Source organism: Aedes albopictus, chromosome 2 (genome assembly GCF_035046485.1).
Source record: "Aedes albopictus strain Foshan chromosome 2, AalbF5, whole genome shotgun sequence".
Lineage (NCBI taxonomy): Eukaryota > Metazoa > Arthropoda > Insecta > Diptera > Culicidae > Aedes > Aedes albopictus.
The window spans coordinates 439,222,203-439,245,265 of record NC_085137.1 but is presented as its reverse complement, the minus strand read 5'-3'; the positions used below and the strand labels follow the sequence as shown (position 1 = coordinate 439,245,265).

Genomic DNA, 23,063 nt, shown 5'->3' with positions numbered 1-23,063 from the left:
GAAAGTCACGGAAAAACTGCTATTTTTTGAATATTTAAGGTAAATGTCACGGACTACCTTCGAAAAATCCCAATGATATTCACGGTGAATATCATTTGGCATTTTTCGAAGATAGTCCGTGACATTTACCTTAAATATTCGAAAAATAGCAAGTTTTCCGTGACTTTCTTGCAGAATAGGTCTAGCCGCACAAGTTCTTTATACAGGGTGTTGGGTTCCTTACCCAGAATATTTCAGGGGGTGATTAAGGATGATATTTGATGAAAAAAATTGTTCTACGCATATGGTCAAATCTCAACCATTACGGAGTTATTGAACTTTTCATGATTTTGACAATGCTTTTAATAAAATGGCTATAACATGAAAATGGTTAAACTTATTCAAGATCTCTCAGCACCGTTCGAAAGATTATGAAATTTGCTATTGAACGTCATCTTCGAACATGCAAGTTTTTATTACTTACTCACTTTTTAAGAGCAAATAAGTGAAAAGTAAGTGGTTTTTTATCAGTTTTTGTCGATTTACTCGAAAAATTGCGTAATTAACTTATTTTTTTCCTTAGACAAAGTTGAGCGCCTTGAAGTGCTCTACAATTCGCACCAAACTCCTAACTCTTGTCGTTTTTCCGCAATTTTGATTTGAATGCACTGTTTTGCATCATAAATTTGCTTCAGCAAGTGCATCAGATATTAGCTCTCTTGACCCCACTGTGACTGCGAAACTAGCGTCATGTTTACTTCGCGCACATGGCTACTTGATTCCCCGCGCCGAACAACAACAACAGAATGGCGCGCTGGCGCATGAGTGAAAAAAACGACGCCGCTGCGTGTTCGGCAAGGTGTTCAGTTGAATGCTTTTTGTAGTCCCAATGATTCTGGGAAGCTCATGATAATCCCGGGAAGAGGGTTGGATTTTGGTAGACAGTAACTGGGGCTATCAGCCTTAGAGGCTTGGTTAGGGTTTTTTATTATTCCGGCATCGTCTTGGGGGATGGGAAACACCAGATTAAAACTGTTGTTGTCGATATCTGGAGGTTCGCGATGATTTTAATAGTGAGCTGGTGATCCCGGAAGTAACCTTGTTGACTATAAAGTAACTAATAAAGCTTTGAGCGTATAGTACAGCACAATCTTCGTCGGGTTTGGACGCTGTTCCTCCTGATTCTCCAAACATTTCATATTCTCATGTCTTTTTCAACCACTTGTAGCCAGCGCGTTCGCAGACATCCATGAAGTCACCGACCATTAAACCTGGTTTCATGCTGAATATGGTTTTCGTTATTATTCTTTCTTTTGATATTCGCACTACGTGCCCAGCCCACTGAGGGCTGCCGTAATTTATTCGTTTCAAAATAGTGCTTTTTGACGAAGTAGATTGACCTTGATCGAAGTTTGCTGCTTCCTGCTCTTACTCATTTGCCAACAAATAGGTAAGAGCAGGATTGAGCAACTTCGATCATGTTAAATCTATCTCATTGAACATGACTAATATTCGCAGCACTTTGTGCTCTATCTCTGTCTCCACTCGGGAGCTTGTAGTTTTGTAATGTTTCGAAAGCAACAACGTCATACTCAATTAGGATTTCTGAATGAAATTAAGATTTTGGGAGTAATTCCTCCAGAGATTTCTATAAGAATTTTTCCATCGATTCCTCCAAAATTACTTCAGAGATTCTTCTAGACTTCTTCCAGAGATTCCTCCAGCAACTTCTCCAGAGATTCCTCTAGGGATTCCTCAAAGGACTCCAAAGGGCCAGCCATTTCTCCAGGGATTATTACAGGAATTATTGCAGAATTTCCTCCAGGAATACGTCTAGGGATTCCTCCACAATTCCTCTAAAAGCTCCTCCAGGAATACCTCTAGGAATTCCTCCAAGGATTCCTCCAGTAAATTCTTTATGGATTTCAACATGAGCTCCGGTAGTATTTGCTGCAGGAATTCCTCTAGAATTCCTCTTACAGTTCCTCCAGGAATGCCTTTAGGGAATCCTCCAGAAATTCATCCAGCGACTTTTCCAGGAATACCTTCAAAAATTTCGTAAGAGATTCCTCCACGAATACCTGCATGAATTCTTCAAGATATTCTCTTTCCAGGAATTCTTCAGAAATTTCTCTAAGGAATCCCGCAAGGATTGTCCCAGAAATTCATCAGTGATTTTTCAGCAATTCCTACATTGGTTTCTCCAGTGATGCCTCCAGAGATTTTGTTAGTAATTCCTGCAGGCAAGGATGGGAACACTCACTTTCAAAGAGTTACACTCACTTCCTATTTTCTCAGCTCAGAAGCGTGCAATCGAGAAACGATGTATGGACGACTTTTGCATTGTGGTTTTGTCTAAAACTTTGCCGAATAGAGTAGGGGTCGCACACCCATACCGAAGTCGTGAGGGAGCTGCGAAAGCAACTCTCCACGAGGTGAATGTAAACTACACTCACCTCGTGGAGAGTCGCTTTTACAACTCTGTTACGACTTTGGTATGCATGTGCGACCCCTACTCTATTCGGCAAAGTTTTAGACAAAACCACAAAGCAAAAGTCGTCCATACATCGTTTCTTGCTTGCACGCTTCTGAGCTGAGAAAATAGCAAGTGAGTGTAACTCTTTGAAAGTGAGTGTTCCCATCCCTGCCTGCAGGCATTGTTCAAGAAATTCCTTTAAAGATTTCTCCAGGAACTCTTCCAGGGATTACTTGAGGAGTTCCCTCAGGAATTCCTCTGGCGATTTCTATAGGAATTTCTCTAAGAATTCCTTCAGGATTTCTACCAAGAATTGTTCCAGGAATTCCTTCAGAGTTTCCTCCAGAAATTTCTCCAGGGATTTTAACTAAAAATCGTCCTACAGGGATTCTATCAGGAATTTCTTCAAGGATTCCTCGGGAGATTCTTTTACTAATTTTTTCATGGATCCTTCAAAGAAATCCTCCAGGAATTAGTCCAGGGATTCACTGAGGAATTCCTCCAGTTTCTTTTTGCCATAGTGATCTCTGAAGGAATTCTTGGAGAAATCCCAAGAGAAGTTCTTCGAGGTATCTCTGGAAGAAACTCTGGAGAAATTCCTTGAAGAATCTCTGAAGGAATTTCTGGAAGAATTTCTTCTGGAGGAATAAACGAAGTAATCTGGTAATCTCTGGGGCATTTCCTAGAAGAACCCCTGGAAAAACTCCTGAAGAAACCCCAGAAGGAATTCCTGAAGATTTCCTTGAAGACATCTTAGAAGCAATCCCTGGATGAATCTCTGGAGAAATTCTTGGAGGAATCCCTGAAGGAATTTTTGGTGAAATTCCTGGAAGAGCCTCTGGAGAAATTGATAGCACAATTGCTTGAGGATTTTTTTAAGAATCCTTGGAAGCATGCGTCGAAGAACGTTTGGAACGAACGTTTCCTGGAGCAATTCTTAAACACAACTCTGCCTTCAGAGAGACTCCTTAGTCTCTGGAGGAGTCTCTGGAAGAATTCCTGGAATAATCCCTGACAGAATCCGTGAAGGAATTCGGGAGAAATCCCTGGAGAAGTCTTAGAAGTAATTCATTAAAGTATTCTAGGAGAAATCCCTGGAGGGATTTCTGAAGGATTTTTTGTTTAAATTCCTGAAAGAATTTGTGAGGACAACTTTAGATGAAACCTTGGAAGAATCCCTGGAGGAATCCACGGAGAAATTTCTAGTGTAATCACAGGAGGAATTCCTGAAGAAATCTCTAAAGAAATTCCTAGACGAGTCCTTGAAGGAATTCCTAGAGGAATCCTCAAGTAATACCGTGAGCATTCGCTAAAAGAATACTTGTAGGAGTTCCTAAAGGAACCCCTGGAGGAATCTCTGCAGGATTCTCTGAATCAATTCATGGATAAATTCGTAGAAGAAATCTTGGAGGAATCCCTGAAGGAATCTCTGGAGGAGTCCCAGGTGGAGTTCTGGAAGTATACCTGGAGGAGCTCCTGGAGAAATTAATCGAAGAATTCGTGGAGGAATCTCTTGAGAAATTACTGCAGGAACCCCTGAAGGTATTATCCAAGGAATCCTGGAAGGAAACCAGGAAGAATCCCTGGAAACCCTTCTGGAGGTATCCCTGAAAAAATCCTTGGAGGAATTCTGGAGAAATCCCTGGAATCCTAAAAGCAATCTCTGGAGCAATTCTTGGAGGAATCCCAGGGGTTATTCCAGAAGGATTTCTTGGAGATATTGCTGAAGGAATTTGTGAATCCAACTTAGAAGGAAACCTTGGAAGAATCCCTGGAGAAATCCTTGTAGGATTTTCTGGTGTAATCACCTGGAACATCCTCCTGAAGTAATTTATATCTGGAGCATTCTCCGAAAGAATACTTGGAGGATTCCCTGAAGGAATTGCTAGAGCAATCTTTGGAGAAATATCTGGAATTTCTTGAGGTATACTGGAGGAAATAATCGCGGAATTCGTGGAGAAGTTTCTGGGAAATTGCTGGAGGATCCCCTGAAGAAATCCAAGGAGGAAACCTGGAAGAATCCCTGGAGAACCTTCTGGAGGAATCCCTGAAGGAATTCTTGGAGAAATTCCTGGAGAAATTTGTGAGCCAAATTTTGGAGGAAACCTTGAAAGAATCCCTGAAGGAATTTCTGGTGTAATCACTAAAGAAATTCCTGAAGAAATCCCTGAAGGAATATCTGGAGAATTCCCTGACGGAATTCCTAGAAAATTCCATGGTGGAATATGTGGAATACGTAGAGGGAAACTTGGGAGAATTCGTGGAGGAAACTTTGGAATTCTTGTAGGAATTCCTGAAGGAATCCCAGAAGGAATCTCAGGAGACATCCCTGGAGGAATCAATTGTAGAATTCGTGGGGGAATATCTGGATGAATTACTGGGGAAACCCTTGTAGGAGTGATTTATGGAATCCAGGAAGGAAACCTAAAGGAATCTCTGGAGGATTCCCTGAAAAAAATCTTGGAGAGATTACTGGATTAATTTGTGAAGGAAACGTTGGAGGATACCTTGGAAGAATCCCTGGATGAATCGTTAGGGGAGTTTCTGGTGTAATCACTTAAGGAATGTCAAAAGAAATCCCTGGAGGAAACCAGAAATACTTTCTAGGGGGATTCCTGAAGGAAATCTTGAACGAATCCCAGGAGAAATTTCTGGATAAATTCCTGAAGGTATCCCAGCAGGATTCCCTGAAGGAATTCTTGGAGGAATCGCTGGAAGAATTTGAAGTGGAATTTTTGTGGAAATTCTTGGAGTAGTAGCTAGAGGAATCTCTGAAGGAGCTCTAGGAAGAATCTCTAAAAAAATCCTGGGAAGAATGTTCGGAGCAAGTTTTATTTTTAGTGATTCTTTTAGGATATCCTCCAGCAAAACATCCAAGAAATCCTGCCGATTTTCCTACATAAAGTGATTTTCTCGAGATTTTGCCAAATAATTCTCCAGCAAATGATCCAAGCATTCCTCCAGGGAATCCTCCAGATTACCTCCAAGGTTTCCTGCAAGAATTGAGCAAGAAATGCCACCTGTGATTCTCTCGGAAATTTTCGCCGGGGATTGCTTCAACAGTTCCTCCAGGGATTCATCGAGGAAATCCTCCAGGAGTTCCTCCAGGGATCCTAAAAGGAATTTCTGGAGGAATCTCAGGAGAAGTTCATTGAGGTGTTCCTGTAGGAAATTTCGGAGAAGTTCCTAGAGGAATCTCTGAAAAAATGCGTAGAATAATCATAGCAAAAACTAAAGTATTCTCTGGAGCAGCTCCGGGAAGAACTTCTGGAGGATATTTAGAAGGAATTCCTGGAAAAATCCCTGAAGAAAAGAAAGTCTTGGAAAAAATACTGAAGGAATTAAAAAAAACAAAAACAAAAAAAAAGAATTATTGCGTGAGTTTATTCGAAGTTTTTTTTTTCAGGATTTCTTTTCTAAGAACATTTTTCAGGAAAATCATTTGGATTTTCATCTGTGAATTCCTTAGGAATATCTTCCTCCGGGATTTTTTTTATAGAGTTTCTTAAACAATTTATCCAGAAATCATTTGAAAAATTCTGCAGAAGTTTCTTCGAAAGTATCTACATGAATCCAATTAAGGATAATTTTATGAGCTTCTTTTAGGAGTTTCTCCGGAAATTCTTCCTGGGATTCCTCCGAAGATAGCTCCAGGAATTCCCCCAGAGATTTCCATAAGAATTTTTTCAGCGATTCCTCCAAAATTACTTCGGAGATTCTTCTAGCTTTCCATCAGAGATTTCTCCAGAAACTCCTTCAGAGATTCCTCTAGGGATGTCTCCAAGACTTTCTCAAAGAGCTACAAAGGATCAGAAATTTCTATAGCAATTACTACAGAAATTCCTGGAAAAACTCCTGAAGGAAAACCAGAAGGAATTTCTGAAGATTTCTCTGTAGTAATCTTAGAAAGAATCCCTGTAGAAATCCTTGGAGGAATCCCTGAAGGAATTTCTGGTGAAATTCCTCGAAATTGCTTTGACGAAATTGATAGGGAATCGCGCCACTTGGGCGGTGGCTTCTATATTCGTCTGTTTTCCACTATAACTCTGTCAAATTTGAACCAATTGACACAACTTTTGGAATGTGGTGAGATAGTATCTACCCGTGAACAACATTTCAAGTCAATTGGTTCAAAATTGACTGAGTTATAGTGGAAAACAGACGAATATAGAAGCCACCGCCCAAGTGGCGCGATACCCTATCAGAATTACTTGAGGATTTTTTAGGAATCCTTGGAAGAATGCGTAGAAAACATCTGGAAGAATCGCATGAGCAATTCCAGGAAAAAATCCTAAAGCAAAGAATGAAGTAAGTTAACCAAAAGTTAACCCTGGAGTTAACTCTGCAGTAATCTTTGGAGGAATTCATGGAATAATCCCTGGTAGAAATCTTGGAGGAATTTTGGAGAAATCCTTGGAGGAATCCTTGAAGCAATCCCTGGAGGAATTGTTGGAGGACTCCCTGGAGGGATTCTTGAAGGATTTCCTGTAAGCATTTTTATAGAAATTCATTTAAAGATTTCTCCAGGAACTCTTCCAGAGATTAATAATAATGCGTTTGATTTGATATTCCATGTGCTTGCAGAACATTTTTCCAAAATCATTGATAAACAGATGGTCCGGACTTAACGCCGACCACTTCAGTTCGTTCAGAAATTCCTCTGATGATGTCTATAGGAATTTCTCTAAGAATTTCTCCAGGAATTCCTCAAAGAATTGCTTCAGGAATTTCATCAGAATTTCCTCCAGGAACTTCTCCAGGGATTCCTACGGAAATTCGTCCTCCAGGGATTATATCAGGAATTCCTTCAAGAAATTTCTTCACTAGTTTTTCATGGATCCCTCAAGGAAATCCTCCAGGAATTCATTCAGGGATTTCTTGAGGAATTCCTCCATTTCCTCTTCCCATAGTTATCCCTGAAGGTGTTCTTGGAGATAGCCCTGGAAACTCCTCAAGTAATCCTCGGAGGAAACCTGGAGAATTCCCTGGAGGAATCCCAAGAGTAATTTCTAGAAGAATTTGTCAACCTTCCTAATGAATTACGTTGGGAACAGCTCTCTGACGTAGTGTATGTTTGGGGTCAAACATGATCCTAATGCTCAAGGAGGGTGAAGGAAACCTTATAAGAATCTCTTGAGGAATGCCTGGAGGGATTCCTGAGAGGATTTTTGGAGAAATTCCTGGAGAACTTTGTGCAATAAACCTTGGAGAAACCTTTGAAGAATTCCTGGAAGAAATCAATGGATGAATTCCTGGAGGATTCTCTGAAGGAAATTCTTGGAGGAATCCATGGAGAAGTTCTTGAAGGAGTTAATCGAGAAATTCGTGCACGCAGAACTCGATATTCACAGAGCAACGAGTAACTTTCACGCAGCGACCGAAAAGACAAAAGAATTTTCACGCAGATTTGTGTAACACCGGATCAGCACATTTTTTGTGTTGATCCAGTCGTACACAAATATGAGTGAAAATTCCTTTGTCTTTTTGCTCGTTGCGTGAATGTTGCTTATGCGCTATGTTGTTTCATTTAAGGGTGTGGATGAATCACTGGATGATTTGAGGAGAAATTTCTCTAGGAATAGCGGGAGAAACTCCTGAAAGAATTAATCAAAGAATCCCTGGAGGGCACCTAGAGGACACCCTGGGGGAATCCCTGAAGGAATTCACGGAGGAATCCCTTGAAGAATTGCTGGAAGAATCCCTGGAGGAATCCTATAGAGAATTCGAGGAGGAGTTCATGAAGGAATCCTCGGCGGAATCTCTGGAGGAAACTCCCTGGAAGCAGTTTAAATGGAATGTATTGGGAGATTCCTGGAAGAATCATTTGGAAAATTTCGCGAAGAATTCCTGGAAGAACCCCTAGAAAAATCCCTGGAAGAATCCCTGGAGGAATCCTTAATAAAAAAAAAATCCTGGAGAAATCACTGCAGAAATTTATAGCGAAACCACTTTTCTGGAGAAATCCTCGGAGAAATCCTTGACGAGATCCCTGGACGATTCATTGGAGGGATTTCAGGAGAAATTAAATTCAGGAACATTAATTTCTGGCAGATTTCCTGGGTGCATTCTGGAACATATTCTTGAAGAATTTCTCTTCAAGTATCTGGAGGAATTTTATGGGAATTAAGTAGAAGGGTAGTATGAGGAATTTCTGGAGGAATGTTTGAAGCAATCCCTAGAAAAAATCATTTGAGGAGTTCATGGAGGAATCCTTAGAGAAATTCTCTAAGGAATTCGTAGCGGTATCCCTGAAGAAATACCTGGAGCAATTCCTGGAGGAACACCTTAATCACTGGAGAAATTGATGTAGGAATTCCTGAGGTCTTTGTGGAATTTCTAGGGCAATCCTTGCAGTAGTCCTTGAAGGAATTTCTGTAGGATTCTCTGAAGGGAATTCCTTGAGGAGCTTCTGGAGGAATCCCTAATGAAATGGCTGTCGGAATCCTTGGAGAAATTCTTTCTGGCTGTTGGAATTTTTTTAAAGGAAACTCTGGAGGAATTCTTGAAGCAAGCTTTGGATGAATTTCAGGAGGAACTCGTGCAGGAATTTCCAAAGATACTCATGAAGTTATTCCTGATTGAACTTTTGCAGACATTTTCGGAGAAACTTCTGTAGAATTTTTCGAATAAAAATCCTCTAAGTATTTATTTTGTATTTATGGGATTTTTTGAATAAATTCTCTCAGGATTTTTTTTCGAAGCATTTCCCCACGAATTCCTCCAAGGATTGTTCCAGGGATTTCTCAAAGGATTCTTCTAGGAATTCCTCCTGAACTTTCACTAAGGATTGCTCCAGGAACTTCCCCAGAAATTCCACTCAAAATTCTTCCAGGGATAATTCCAAGGTTTCCTCCAATCCTAAAATAATCACCAAAGATAAAACTTGCTCCGAACATTCTTCCCAGGATTTTTCTAGAGATTCTTCCTAGAGCTCCTTCAGAGATTCCTCTAGCTACTACTCTAAGACTACCTTCAGGAATTTATCCAGAAATTTCTCCTGGGATTCATTCAAGATTTTCTTCAGAGATTCCCCTAGAAAGTATTCCTGGTTTCCTCCAGGGATTTCACCAGAAACTCCCCTAACGTTCCTCCAGGGATTCTTCCAAGGTTTCCTCCAACGTTTCCTTCACAAATTATTCCAGTAAGTTCTCCAAGAATTTGTTCAGGGATTCCGCCAGAAAGTCCCCCGAGATTCCTCCAGGTTTCCTACCTGGATTCCATAAATCACTCCTACAAGGGTTTCTCCAGTAATTCGTCCAGATATTCCCCCACGAATTCTTCAATTAATTCCTCCAGGAAATCCTCCAGGGATTTCTCCTGAGATTCCTTATGGGATTCCTTCAGGAATTTCTACAGGAATTCCAAAGTTTCCTCCACGAATTCTCCCAAGTTTTCCTCTACGTATTCCTCCTAGAATACCACCAGGGATTCCTCCACATATTCCTTCAGGGATTCCTCCAGAAGGTTCTCCAGGGATTCTTACAGGTTTCCTCCTTGGATTTCTTTATTAATACCTTCAAGGGATCCTCCAGCAATTTCCCAGAAACTTCTCCACGAATTCCGCGATTATTTCCTCCAGTATACCTCAAGAAATTCCAGATATTCCTCCAAAGATTGCTCTAGCAATTCCTTCAGGGAATCCTCCAAGTATTCTTTCAGAGAATGCTCCAGATATAAATTACTTCAGGAGGATGTTCCAGGTGATTACACCAGAAAATCCTACAAGGATTCTTCCAAGGTTTCCTTTAAAGTTGGGTTCACAAATTCCTTCAGCAATATCTCCAAGAAATCCTTCTGGAATACCCCCTGGGATTCCTCCAAGAATTGCTCCAGAGATTGCTTTTAGGATTCCAGGGATTTTTCCAGAACTCCTCCAAGGATTTTTTCAGAGATACCTCCAGAAGGTTTTCCAGGGATTCCTTCCAGGATTCCTTGGTTAATACCTTCAGGGGTTCCTGCAGTAATTTCTCAAGAGATTCCTCCACGATTTCTTCGATTAATTTCTCCAGGAGCTCCTCCAGGTATACTTCCAGAACTCCACCTGGGACTCCTCCAGAGATTCCTTCAGGGATTCCTCCAAGATTTCTTCTACGAATTTATCCATGAATTAATTCAGAGAATCCTGCAGAGATTCCTCCAGGGATTCCTTTAGGAACTCCTCCAAGTATTCTTTTAGCGAATGCTCACGGTATTACTTAAGGATTCCTTTAGGAATTCCTTCAAGGACTCGTCTAGGAATTTCTTTAGAGATTTCTTCAGGAATTCCTCCTGTGATTACACTAGAAATTTCTCCGTGGATTCCTCCAGGGATTCTTCCAAGGTTTCATCTAAAGTTGTCCTCACAAATTCTTTCAGGAATTTAAACAAAAAATCCTTCAGAAATCCCTCCAGGGATTCCTCCTAGAATACTTTAATGAATTACTTCTAAGATTCCTCCAGGGATTTCTCCCGAATTCCTTCACGGATTCTGTCAGGGATTATTCCAGGAATTCTTCCAGAGACTCCTCCAGAGACTAAGGAGTCTCTCTGAAGGCAGAGTTGTGTTTAAGAATTGCTCCAGGAAACGTTCGTTCCAAACGTTCTTCGACGCATTCTTCCAAGGATACTTAAAAAAAATCCTCAAGCAATTGTGCTATCAATTTCTCCAGAGGCTCTTCCAGGAATTTCACCAAAAATTCCTTCAGGGATTCCTCCAAGAATTTCTCCAGAGATTCATCCAGGGATTGCTTCTAAGATGTCTTCAAGGAAATCTTCAGGAATTCCTTCTGGGGTTTCTTCAGGAGTTTTTCCAGGGGTTCTTCTAGGAAATGCCCCAGAGATTACCAGATTACTTCGTTTATTCCTCCAGAAGAAATTCTTCCAGAAATTCCTTCAGAGATTCTTCAAGGAATTTCTCCAGAGTTTCTTCCAGAGATACCTCGAAGAACTTCTCTTGGGATTTCTCCAAGAATTCCTTCAGAGATCACTATGGCAAAAAGAAACTGGAGGAATTCCTCAGTGAATCCCTGGACTAATTCCTGGAGGATTTCTTTGAAGGATCCATGAAAACATTAGTAAAAGAATCTCCCGAGGAATCCTTGAAGAAATTCCTGATAGAATCCCTGTAGGACGATTTTTAGTTAAAATCCCTGGAGAAATTTCTGGAGGAAACTCTGAAGGAATTCCTGGAACAATTCTTGGTAGAAATCCTGAAGGAATTCTTAGAGAAATTCCTATAGAAATCGCCAGAGGAATTCCTGAGGGAACTCCTCAAGTAATCCCTGGAAGAGTTCCTGGAGAAATCTTTAAAGGAATTTCTTGAACAATGCCTGCAGGAATTACTAACAAAATCTCTGGAGGCATCACTGGAGAAACCAATGTAGGAATTGCTGAAAAATCACTGATGAATTTCTGGGACAATTTCTGAAGAATTCCTGGAAAGAGAATATCTTGAAGAATTCATGCAGGTATTCGTGGAGGAATCTCTTACGAAATTTTTGAAGGTATTCCTGGAAAAGTCGCTGGATGAATTTCTGGAGGATTCCCTAAAGGCATTCCTGGAGGAACTGTAAGAGGAATTCTAGAGGAATTCCTGCAGCAAATACTACCGGAGCTCATGTTGAAATCCATAAAGAATTTACTGGAGGAATCCTTGGAGGAATTCCTAGAGGTATTCCTGGAGGAGCTTTTAGAGGAATTGTGGAGGAATCCCTAGACGTATTCCTGGAGGAAATTCTGCAATAATTCCTGTAATAATCCCTGGAGAAATGGCTGGCCCTTTGGAGTCCTTTGAGGAATCCCTAGAGGAATCTCTGGAGAAGTTGCTGGAGGAATCTCTGGAAGAAGTCTAGAAGAATCTCTGAAGTAATTTTGGAGGAATCGATGGAAAAATTCTTATAGAAATCTCTGGAGGAATTACTCCCAAAATCTTAATTTCATTCAGAAATCCTAATTGAGTATGACGTTGTTGCTTTCGAAACATTACAAAACTACAAGCTCCCGAGTGGAGACAGAGATAGAGCACAAAGTGCTGCGAATATTAGTCATGTTCAATGAGATAGATTTAACATGATCGAAGTTGCTCAATCCTGCTCTTACCTATTTGTTGGCAAATGAGTAAGAGCAGGAAGCAGCAAACTTCGATCAAGGTCAATCTACTTCGTCAAAAAGCACTATTTTGAAACGAATAAATTACGGCAGCCCTCAGTGGGCTGGGCACGTAGTGCGAATATCAAAAGAAAGAATAATAACGAAAACCATATTCAGCATGAAACCAGGTTTAATGGTCGGTGACTTCATGGATGTCTGCGAACGCGCTGGCTACAAGTGGTTGAAAAAGACATGAGAATATGAAATGTTTGGAGAATCAGGAGGAACAGCGTCCAAACCCGACGAAGATTGTGCTGTACTATACGCTCAAAGCTTTATTAGTTACTTTATAGTCAACAAGGTTACTTCCGGGATCACCAGCTCACTATTAAAATCATCGCGAACCTCCAGATATCGACAACAACAGTTTTAATCTGGTGTTTCCCATCCCCCAAGACGATGCCGGAATAATAAAAAACCCTAACCAAGCCTCTAAGGCTGATAGCCCCAGTTACTGTCTACCAAAATCCAACCCTCTTCCCGGGATTATCATGAGCTTCCCAGAATCATTGGGACTACAAAAAGCATTCAACTGAACACCTTGCCGAACACGCAGCGGCGTCGTTTTTTTCACTCATGCGCCAGCGCGCCATTCTGTTGTTGTTGTTCGGCGCGGGGAATCAAGTAGCCATGTGCGCGAAGTAAACATGACGCTAGTTTCGCAGTCACAGTGGGGTCAAGAGAGCTAATATCTGATGCACTTGCTGAAGCAAATTTATGATGCAAAACAGTGCATTCAAATCAAAATTGCGGAAAAACGACAAGAGTTAGGAGTTTGGTGCCAAAGAACGAATTGTAGAGCACTTCAAGGCGCTCAACTTTGTCTAAGGAAAAAAATAAGTTAATTACGCAATTTTTCGAGTAAATCGACAAAATCTGATAAAAAACCACTTACTTTTCACTTATTTGCTCTTAAAAAGTGAGTAAGTAACAAAAATTTGCATGTTCGAAGATGACGTTCAATAGCAAATTTCATAATCTTTCGAACGGTGCTGAGAGATCTTGAATAAGTTTAACCGTTTTCATGTTATAGCCATTTTATTAAAAGCATTGTCAAAATCATGAAAAGTTCAATAACTCCGTAATGGTTGAGATTTGACCATATGCGTAGAACAATTTTTTTCATCAAATATCATCCTTAATCACCCCCTGAAATATTCTGGGTAAGGAACCCAACACCCTGTATACCATGTTCTCAGGTTCAGCTTCTAAAGTGAGCTCTTGGTGGTTGAATTTTGATATGACGAAATGAATTTTTCAGCACTGCATACGGTGCTCTTCATATCATAACCAAAATTTAAAAAAAGTTCGTATTATGAGATGAGAAAAAAAGAACAGGGTTTTGGAAGGATTTGATAAGAAGTATCATAGTGAAAGAATTTTTGAAAAATATTGGAACGGGACTTCACAGTTCAAGACCGAAGTTTGAATTGAGAACTTGAAGTGTTCTATTGATATACGCATTGGGTTTCTAGGGTCCCATACCCCTATTATTTTTTTTTTTGTCATCCCATAATGCGAACTAGTGTTGATTACACCGTTCACCGTTTAGTTTCACAAATTCCAAAAGTGCAATTTTCAAGCAACTGCTCTGAAAATTTGACAACATTTCATTGATAGGAATGCTAATTCGTGGTGTGAGATTCTAATCCAAAGTTCTACCTGCTACTTGAATACAAATAAAAATGTGGCACGCCGTGAGCGTTTACATAAACTTTCGAAGAGTTTGGCACCCGTTTTTTTTTGTTTTTAAGCACGTTATATGTTGGTATCTTGTCGGTGATTTTGAAAACGTTCCATGGTGAAACGAGAGTTAAATTGAATTAACAGCTCAAGGTTTTGGTATTCCTATACTGAAAGGCGGCTTGCAGTAATGCCAAGCATAAAAATGTTTTTAAATTTACCATGGCAAAACATGATCATCGACCCACCTACGCTTCTTGTGTGCGTTTTGTTTCTTTTTACATCAACCGGTTCGATAGCCGAGTGGTAGTGTGCGAGCCAGGTGATCTCAAGGTTCTTGTTTCAAATCCGGTTGCCAACAGAAACGTTTTTTTAATTGAAAATCGAGTCCATGGTAAAATTGAAATCAATTCTGTTGAATTGAAACAAAACTCAGTCTTTTTTGTTGGTTTTAATTGGTTTTTCTCGGTGATGTTGAATGTCATTTAAAAAAAAAAAACATTTAACGTTTCAACCTACTTTTTTTATTTTTTCGGTCATCATCAGAAAAAAATCTAAAAGTAGGTTGAAACATTAAATGGTTTTTTTAAATGACATTCAACATTACCGAGAAAAACCAATTAAAACCAACAAATAAAGTAAGCAGTGATCAAAACCTATGAAAGAAAAAAAAACTCAGTATGCACAAATTTAGTGGCGTTGTGTATTTAAATGACCCTCAGAATAGTAATTTTCACCGCAAGCCGCCGTTCAGTGTAGGAAGCTTTGAAAATCGTTGGTATAATGTTTAAGATATTGAAGCTTTTAAAGCAAACCTAAATGCTAATCGTTTTCCTTGTCAGCTTTTATACGTCATGTTACTAACGTGTTTTCCGTGAATTTAGAAATATTTCATTTGAATGATCATCAGTAACAACAATTTTAAGCTTTGATTTTAATTTCATTGGAGTTATGCAAACTATCGCTTTTTCTACAAGCTAAAAACACCTACCGAGTTTTATAACAGTATCGCGAAAAATGTGATATATAATCAAAGTTTTAGATGAGTTACAAAATATATATTCATTGCAAGGAATGATTAACACGAGAAATTGAAAGAATATTCTATGAAGTACATTTTCAATATACTTTATCATATCTTATATTTTCAAACCACTGTAATTTGCGATCATTTAAATGAAATGTTGTAAAATTTTCAGAGAAGTTGTGTGAATGGTGTTTGTAAAACTTATTAATATTTGTTTATAATTTGAAGAGCCAATGAAACGTCCTATGACAATATTGCAAAATATGAGCTAATTCTACGAAAATAGAGGAAAATCTTCAAACAGTAAAAACTTTCGTTTGCCTCGATGAAACATTTTCAAATTTTCGGAGGATATACTAGAAAAGTATATCTTCCGAATGCCGGGTGTTAGTTTGGAGTACATTGTTTTTGTTAATATTGGTATCAGGCACACTGTGCGTGTATATTTACTCGTATAAGAAAATCCTATAGAAATGGCTTGAAATCTTCAAATAACAAAAACTTTAGTTTCCCTCGATGAAACATTTTCAAAATTTCAGAAGAGATACTAAAATAGTATATCTTTTGAACGCCGGGTGCCATTTGGGTGGACATTTTTATTTGTTAATAACGGTTTTTGGCACACCGTGCCATATATTTACGCCAATGTATCATCAATCTATCCTCAACAGCAAAAACTATCCTGAGACTGACTGGCACCTGTAACGTCTATAGCAGCACTCTCTATTACATCATATGAACATAACTAGAATTGCATAAATTTCTCAAACACCAGACGAACGCCCGTCATCACATCCTGTCTAGAAAAACACCCCAGTCCGTGAGTTGCTTTTCCACGACTTGTCTCCATCGTCTCCATAGCTAGTCATTCACAAATCTCATTGAGTGTGTGAAGTGAGAAAAAAATGAGCAAGTTTTCGTATACTTTCCAATCCTTCAACTTATAAATATCTCAGCATTTGCAAGCCTTGTCATAGCACGAATTTTGGCATTGAATTCTCAATGGTCGATTGGTGATACGACAATTGTGCACAGGTTGAGAATTGATTTTGCAACTGTAGCTAATTATATTGAAAAGGAGTAGAACACACTTATATTAGCTGCATTGATTGAATCTTGTTTAGCGAGGAGGAAGAATTTAAAATGAACAAAATTGCTGTTTCTGTCTGTCGCGGAATGATATTTTTATTTATTCCACACACGTGACGATCGGCTTGTTTGGCGCGGTTATCCGACATTGATTTTTTTTTTTTGCGCGAATCGGAAGAGCAAGATTGATGAGAGAAGGGAAAGAAGAGAATTGGGGTCTGCAATTGTGGATCTTTTTTAGGGAGGTAACGTTGTAACTGGAACACATTTTTTATGACAATGGCTCCGATTGGCCCAGGCGTTCCGGAGTTATGGCCATTTCAGTGGTCCGTACTAGCATCGCAGGCGAAAGTGGACAAATATGAAACTGTACTGAACAAAACCAATGAGCTTCAAAATTTTAAACTGCTCAATTTGTTAGCGTATGTATTAAGATAAAAGATTAGATTCCAGAAGGCCCTTAACCAACAGAAACGTGTTTTTCTACAAAACGTTGATGATGCCCTTTGGTCGTTGGTCTTGGTTTAGTTCTACCATCATCGGTTCACAACCCTACCGATTACCGATTCTTCGTCATTATCATCATCATCATAAAAAAAATACATCCTCGAATCATTCGCCATTCATCAAGTGTTTGACTTTTCGAGGCGAAAATTGCTCTCGTGCGCGTGTGGATATGTATACTCAGAATCGCGATCGCGAATGTCGCCGAATTCGACGTCTGCTTGGGGACTGCGCGATTCAGTATCGCGCGAGACACGCTGCGATCCGATTTGATCAATCCCGTTAAATATCGCGTTGTCGTCGTTGTCGTCGTCGCGATCGCGGTTGTCGTTTTCTGCCCAATAATCGTTAAATTTTGCGTGACTCGCGGCGGTGAGGATCACGGTCATTTCCAAGTGCATTCCGGATGGTGTGCAGCAGCAGACTGCAGTCATCCAGTCCCAAAGCGTTTTAGAATTAATTGGGGGATGACTGTTCTTCGCTTGGGTGAGACTGTTATTTATAACCGTGGCTGCTATCAAAAGTGAATGACAACAAAGTGGAAACATTGCCGATCGGAGGAGCAGAATACGACCAGCTGTTTGGTTCTGAAATGTTAATTATGTTGAGCGAATGAAATTCGCGCGGGATGATGATCCGAAGCTAGATTGCACCGGACTGCTGTTGGTGTTGATGGTCGCCATTAAGAGTGGTTATGATCGCACGGTGTGATTTAAGCGATTTAAGTGAGTGAGAAGATGAAATGATGCTTGGTGGTATCAAGATGATCGACTCATCCGGAAGAAAATTTGATGTGATTTACGACACAAGAAAAGAGGGAGTTCATTGATGCCGTTTAAGTGCACTGTATGAGTCAGTAAGAGGAATCTTTCCAAAATAAGTTGGCTGAAATGCCTGTGGAAGTTGATCACTGCATTCCAATAACGCCTTCATGGTAATCCGCGTGACAAACAATAAATTAAATCGCTGTCTTCTATACGAGTTTGTTTCTATTTCTACACTCAGTTGGTGCCAATAAAGATCGCCATCTCGGTGGTCCATATCTAAATGTAAATATCGAAAATGTAATGCCAATAATGCAATGGTGTGGTGAATGTGATTAGTGTGTTTCAACGTAATTAATTGCATTTGGATAATGCCCGATATTTTCGTACGCCAATGGCATTCAGGTGATCAAAAGTTGTGCACACGCGAAGAAAACTTGCGGATGCTTCGTACATAACAAATCTTCTTATGAACAGCTGTATTAGAGTGAGTATTCATTTGCGATGTATTCAGAAAACATTCTAGTTCTTTTAGGACTTTGTGTTCCTCTAAGACAGCGGTTTTCAGATCGTGCACCGCGGTGCACTTGGTGCACCGCTTAGCCATGACAAGTGCACTTCAGAAAAGTCTTGCATAATTGTGTGTAAATTTAAATTCATTTCATGAAAAATAATTTGACCTAATTAGAACAACTAAACTATTGCTAGGTGCTCCAAGGGACTGAGAGTAATATTTCCATTATTCCAGCCAGCAAGTTAACCTTGAATCCAGCAAAAACTGTCATTCGCGAAGAATCATGGAACAAGTCTGTCAAAACTTTCCTTATAAATATCATATTTTTCCAAGAACTTGTAATGGATGTTCACAAGTACTTAGACTTACCCTACAAGGCATCTGCAATGTATTTTCAATGAATGCGCTAAAAAATCTTACTAATATTTCTGTGGCTTTGTTTAATACCAGAGAAGGAATCTATCACTGATCACGAAAACAGGTGAACTCACAACTCCTTCCGAACTGACAAGGGTGCCTGGAAGGAATTTATCAAAAATATTGTCAATATGTGCCAAAATTCTGAAAATAAAGCTGCCAAGTGTCTTGCTAGAATTCATATCAGAAATCCAGAAATCCTTGGAAAAACGTCTATCAACAATTTTCTGGTGGTGATTTTCTAACCTCAAACCTACCTGTCCAACGAACGTAAATTATTGATTTTTGTCATCAATTTAGCTCGTAGTTTGAAGAAAATCACGAGAATTGTCGTTTCCGTCCTTTTTCAATTTGATTCGGATCCTGAATTATTCGCAAATTCCAGTTTTAGAGTCGCTGAAGAAGTAAAAAGAGAGGTTACAAGACGCTGCTGCTAGAAATAATTCAGTAGTCTTGGAAGGACTTCACCAAGAAACAAAACACCACTAATTCGGCTCAATATTTCATTCAGCATTTGTAAAGATCTTGTCTGAAAGTTTCCAGAAACATTCTGAGCAAGAAATATTCTAAGTCGAATAACTGTGTCAGTTCACTATGCTCCAATAAGTGATAAATTTGTGGGAGAAAAACTAATGACGAGTGTATGCACCTTGGAATTGCTATGAAAAAATCGACATCTTTTTTGACGAATTTAGATTTTTTTTAAACAATAATGAACATGTGCACCGCGGAACGATTTATTCCCAAAAAGTGCACCGCGAGCCAAAATGTCTGAAAACCCCTGCTCTAAGAAGTTGTGATAAGTGATTAGACTCGTTGTTTTATCAAAATGTTAAGTAGAATGATATAGGGGAATTCGTGGCATAATGAACACTTGTGGCGTATTGAACACACCTGCTTTTGTGGAAACCTTTGAATCTACGTTAGAATTCCAATACAGAAGTGTGAATTAAGAAGTCATCGTTTTAATTTTCAAAGGTACCATTTGTATGCCTTCAAAATACCCAAAATATTTTTAAAATCAATTTTATGTTTTATATGGCGCATTTCTTAAAATTTTAAACTGTGTTTCTCACCTCCCCCGTCGATCAGTGACCGGAGTGTGCGGTTTCGATGCCGACAAAGTCGGAAATTGAAGAGGAAATGCTTCCATTGATATCCCTCCCGCTAGTAGACGAAAACGTGAACAGCGAGTTTTCCAAGTTAGCTAAGCTATCGCTGTTCATTGCGCACTGCTTCCGATTTCGGAATAAACGCACAATTTCAAAGAACCAACGCATTCTGCCCTCGCTGTCGGCCGGAAGAAGTAGATTTTGCGCTGAAGTTGATGGTACGCCTCGCTCAGAGCCCAACGGAAGTTCGCCTGTACCACCGACAAGAGATGGACAAGACCGTCAGCATATCATCGGAAACACCACTCAAGAATCTGAACCTTTTTATGGACGAGTTCGGACTTCTTCGGATTGACGGACGGTTGAAGAATCTGAACGCTCCGTTCGATACCCGTCATCCGATCCTGTTTCGGAATCTCCCAAAAAATGACCACGTGGTTTATGGACAGCCCCTTACCAGATCCGTTCGTTCATCTACAGACGCTTTACGGTGGCCCTTCGCTACTGCTCGCCACAATGCGTCAACGCTTCTGGCCACTTCGAGGGAGGGATATTTGTCAAATATTTGACTCACCAATGCGTCACGTGCTTCCGATGCAACCCTACACCTGCAAATCGGATCATGGCACCTCTACCATCAGTTCGCATCAGACCTGCTCGAGTGTGCTTCAGGTGCTTCGAGCGAGGCCCCAAGTCGTGGGCATGCAAAGGTCCCGATAGGAGCAAACTCTTCAGAAGATGCGGAGTAGAAGGCCACTTCGCCAGGGAGTGAAAATCGACACCAAAGTGTCTGTTTTGAACAGCGAACAAAGGCCAAGTGACGGGTGGGCTTAAGCATAAGAACGGCCGAAAATGACGCAAGCCACACAGTTGAACCTGAATCACTGTGAAGCCGCACAGCAGCTGTTGTGGCAATCCGCCTCGAAGTCGGGTACATACATCGCGCTTCTTTCGGACCCATACCGCATCCCCCCCAATAACGGGAACTGGGTGGCGTATAAGGCCAAGAAAGCGGTGATCTGTACGACCTGTTGGTACCCGGTCCAACAGATAATCTCCACGGCGTGTGAGGGCTTCGCGATTGCGAAGACCGACGGGGTTTACTACTGCAGTTGCTATGCCCCACCCAGGTAGCCGATAGGCCAGTTCTCGTCCATGCTAGACTCACCGGCAAGCGCACTAGCAGGACTGAGTCCCTTGGTCATCGGTGGGGACTTTAATGCGTGGGCGGTCGAGTGGGGCAGTCGCTCTACGAACGAGAGAGGTTGGGCTCTACTCGAAGCTATGGCGGGATTAAACGTGGAGGTTGCGAATGTCGGCAGTGCAAGCACATATAGCAGGAAGGGTGCAGAGTCCATCATTGATGTGACCTTCTGGAGCCCGGCTCTTAATCCTAGCTCAGACTGGAGAGTTGATAACGGGTACACGCATAGTGATCACCTGGCGATTCGATACAGTATCGAACAGGGCGGTAGACGGCAGCAGTTGAGGATAACCGACACTCACCGAGGATGCCTAACCTCGAGTTTCGATAAGCCGGTATTTGAGGAGCAACTGCTCATGGAGCAGAACACCGATTACCTGTCTAGTGACGCCAAGGATCGGTATATTCGCCTCACTCCATTCATATTCACTCCTCTTTGCTGAAGCGAATCGAGAAAGATGCAGCAAACGGATCGTCGTGACCAAACACGCAACCCCATCACCAGTGGGAAGCGATGAGCCAGCTGCATCTGCATGACATGAATATTCGTTGCCATTCGTCGCAGTTTGGATCGCAAGCGAATGAATGAATGGCGAATGGTGAAGAATGTCGGTGAGTGATCGAAGCGGCTATTATCATAAGTAGAAGAGAATTTCTGCATGTAATGCATACATTTTTACTGTTGCTGAAATGCTAGATTAGCAAAGAAAATAATTCGAAAACATCAAAAATTAGTATGCACAATATCAATCGCATCACTTACGAATCGCATTCGCTTGCGATGCGAATGTGGACGAATGAGTAATTTCCAAGTGTGGCTTCCCACCGTTCGCCGGAGTTTGCTGTCGTCGCTGACAAGCATACACACGAACTAAAGCGACAACCGTTCGCTGCTGACTGTCTTCGAATGTGGAAGAAGATGAAAAGTGGAAATCAGGAACCCTGAGTGACGGTCTAGTTGGTACCCTGAGACGAGCGTGTGATGCGGCAATGCCGAGACGATCCATACCCAGGAATGGACGGAGCTCCGCGCATCTTGCCACAGGGCAAAGAGCCCGGAACGATGAGTTGAGAGCGGAGCGAGAGGTGGTCGGAAAAGTTGGCACTGAACAAAGAGATCAAGGCGCGTAAGCGGGCGTGCTTCAATGATCTCTGTCAGACGGCCAACACAATCCCGGAAAAGCGGATCATTCTGTCTAGGTCATTGGTCTATACCGAGAGGACGGACAACGCGGGGCTATCAGACAGCCAGTTTGGGTTTCGCAAAGGTAGATCGACAGTGGATGCCATTAGGTCAGTGACTGCATTGGCCGAAGTTGCGCTGCAGAAAAAGAGAAGAGGCATACGGTACTGCGCGACCGTCACGCTAGACGTTAGAAACGCCTTCAATAGTGTAAGCTGGGCCGCCATAGAGAGCGCCATAACTCGCTTAGGTGTCCCGGCTAGCCTTAGGCGTATTCTGGGAAGCTACTTCTAGAACAGGGTGCTGATTTACGACCAGTGTTGCCACAGGTACAGATTATTCTGTAAAAGTACAGATTTTTTTCAACTTTTTGGTACAGATTCTGTACGGTACAGATTACAGATTTTCAGCAAAAGGTACAGAATGGTACAGATTTTTTGAATTCGAGAAAAAATCATTAAAATTCAAATTTAAAACATTTTTAATACTGATATTTTAGTTTTTAAAGTTCAGAAATTGTTAACAGTATACTCAAATTAAGTGTTTTTCATAGTTTAGCCTGAATGTAATGCTCTTTTTTGTGTATTTCAAGCAATTTTAAATCAAATGTACAAATTTGGTACAGATTTTGGGTACAGATTTTTCGAATGTCTGGTACAGATAAAAAAGATTTTTGAGCCTTCGGTACAGATAAAAATGTGGCAACACTGTTTACGACACCGAGGAAGGCCAGAAACAGTACAATGTCACCGCGGGGGTACCGCAAGGATCCATCTTGGGCCCGGTACTGTGGAACGCGGCATATGATGGTGTATTGAGGCTAGCAGTACCACCGGGAGTAAAGTTGGTTTGCTTTGCTGACGGCATTACCCTGGTGGTATACGGTGAGTTGGTCGAAGAGGTGGAATTGACGGCAGCGCATGCGATTGACATAGTGGAAGGCTGGATGAGGTCGAGGCAACTGACACTCGCACACCACAAGA

The 23,063-nt window shown here is 40.9% G+C and overlaps 2 protein-coding genes across 2 annotated transcripts in view; one reads left to right on the top strand and one right to left on the bottom strand.

The window, feature by feature from the left end:
• LOC109397360 (uncharacterized) overlaps positions 1-23,063 on the bottom strand; it is a 126,594-nt gene that overhangs the window by 53,804 nt on the left and 49,727 nt on the right. The gene's annotated exons all lie outside the window — the stretch shown is intronic.
• LOC115265305 (G-protein coupled receptor 52) overlaps positions 16,961-23,063 on the top strand; it is a 213,655-nt gene continuing 207,552 nt past the window's right edge. The window contains exon 1 of the mRNA XM_062853739.1: positions 16,961-18,137. The gene's annotated coding sequence lies outside the window, so the exon portion shown is untranslated. The remainder of the gene's footprint in view (positions 18,138-23,063) is intronic.